The following is a 2,507-nucleotide window of genomic DNA, read 5'->3' on the forward strand; positions in this document are numbered from 1 at the left end:
ATGAACATAGTACACAGTAATGAAAAGTATCAAAAATTAGTTTACCTCAAAAAAGATAAATAAAACAGGTATATTCCACCAATACATAAACAGATGTTTGTGCTACAGTTAAAATTTGCTGTATACAAAAGATCACAGTCCCCATAATCAGCTTATGATAGAAGCAAGAGTACATGAGCCATTTAATTGTCAGACATTATGCTTTATAAGGTATGCACAGAAGTTCAAGCAATAAATACATACATTAGTTCAAAGCCTTACAATAGCTACGCAAAGCAGATGCAGAAAAGCAGATTTGCTATTACTAGCAAGCAATGATATAAGAGTAAAAATTCATGAAATGCATTAAAGCAACATTTTTCTTAGAAAAAGTCTGGTCATTTATGGGTCCACCAACATTTTTACATAATATGCACAATTATCAAAATACAGACCAAGCATTTCAGAAAACTCCAAAAAACCTAAAATCTATTTTCAAAGCAATTGCAGTTTTGGAGGTTTTTCTGGTATAATGTGCAAGCAGCTATTTTTTAAAATTGTATTCATATAAAACCCATGCAAAACTCTACAGGTATATGCATTCTGTGGCTGAGACTTCCTTTCAAAAGTTTGGTAACTGAGGTATGCATACTTTAGCATTGTAGTCTTAGGCCACCCTCCTGATGGTACAGCTCTCACGATTACTTTCAGTCCATCAAAGCCTTTGAACATGCACCTGAAAGACCCATTTTCCCTTCAGATAGTCCTTCCAGTAGGATCCTAGATGACTGAAAACCATCCTTCCCAATCCCAATCTTTCTTTTGATACCATGTCATAAACTTCCCATTCACTGATCATGACCCAAAGACAAACAGAATGAAAAGTAGCAGTTACTGTGACGTTCTCACATTTCATGCAATCTGCCATAATTGTTCTAAATTTTTTTCTTTTTTTTTCTTTTTTTTTCTTTTTTTTTTTTTTTGCAGAGGTAGAAGCTTTCAGAAAGCCTTTTGGGTAAGTGGGAAAACCCTTTTGAAAGCCGTTATGTCGTTTTATTTGGTGTGATAGATGACTGGGTATCTCTCTAACTCTATTTGCTGACTTCAGCAAAGAATAAATGATGAGCTTAGTTTGCAAGAACCAGCTCCATCGCATGGAACTGGTACATACGTTAAGCTCTAGCAGCCACCTTCTGTCGAAACTGTTTGTAAAGCAATAACCATCATCAGGTTATGAGGTCCCTTGGTTGGGGGAAAAGTGTTATCCAGACTTGGCACAGCACATGAAAAGCAACACGTAAAGTTTCTAGGTTTTAAGCAGACATCTGACTATGCTATTTTCAACTACACCATAACGCGTTATCCTAGTTTTGGGGTTTGGAGTCGACTCGAAAACCAGCATTCCAACAATTTGGCCTGTGCAAGTCTTTGAAAGGGAGTGTATTGTTAGTGTTAATATCCCGTATCGGCAGAGGCAGAATTATATGTAACTTTGGTTTGACTGAAAATAAATACCATGGACTACAATTGCTATAATCTTTGCTTTCAGTGTAAAAACTCAGCTAGATCACTTTAAAATCAATATGAAATTAATTTTTGGCTTTACTAGACCTTTTATGTTTGGTTCCTACTTTTTGTTTTTTTCATTATAACTTAAGACTATAAAAAATAGTACACAACAAAGATTCAGACCATACAAGACATCTTCTAACAACATGTATTCACCACCGAAAATAAGTGACTGGATGGGGAAAACAAAAACACAATGTCCTATATATATAACAATATGCAATCTGCATTTGCATCAAGTACATAATCGTTTTGGTCAGTGATCCACATTTGTTGCTTTCTAGCATATCATAACTTCCACTGCAGGTTTTGTCCTCACCTCTGTCTTTAATGAAAGCAAATCTTCATTGCATTTAGATGGACTTTTGGCCTCAGAAGATTACTCTGTGTCTAAATTAGGTTTTTAGTTGTGGTTTTTGTCATATTTGATTCTTGCTTTAGGGCTAAATGAAAAGATCCCAGAGGTCATCAGAAAACAGCAGGTAGTTCATGGAAAAGGTTCCTTTGTACTAATTGAAGTTACAGAAGGCTGACCAAAGCATGTGGCTGCTTCTGTCCTTGAGCTCTTGGCCATGGTTAGAGTTGGCTTTGGTTTGCAGCTGTAGCCTTTGACTGTGTTTGCAGGTAGACAAAGCTTTATCACAAGGAGGTAAAGAGTACAGTTGTAAGATCTATGCAGATATGCAAATGTTTCTATGGTGCTTGCACAGATAATGTTAGCTTAGGATTGCACTTTACATCTTAACACTAACAGCACAGACTGGAAGCCTAAGGTTTTAGATGGTTGCAACAGTCTAATTACTGTGTTTTGTAATAACTAACTTATGTCATTTACAGTTGGTGGCACCAACATAAAAAACTAATGTTCTGTTGTTTAAAATTCAGCTAGATACAAGCAGTGACACTAATTTCTGATACTACTCCTGTGCAAATTAAAAACAATAGCAACAAGTTGAACT

The sequence above is a fragment of the Phocoena sinus genome, chromosome 9, assembly GCF_008692025.1.
Source record: "Phocoena sinus isolate mPhoSin1 chromosome 9, mPhoSin1.pri, whole genome shotgun sequence".
NCBI classification, from domain to species: domain Eukaryota; kingdom Metazoa; phylum Chordata; class Mammalia; order Artiodactyla; family Phocoenidae; genus Phocoena; species Phocoena sinus.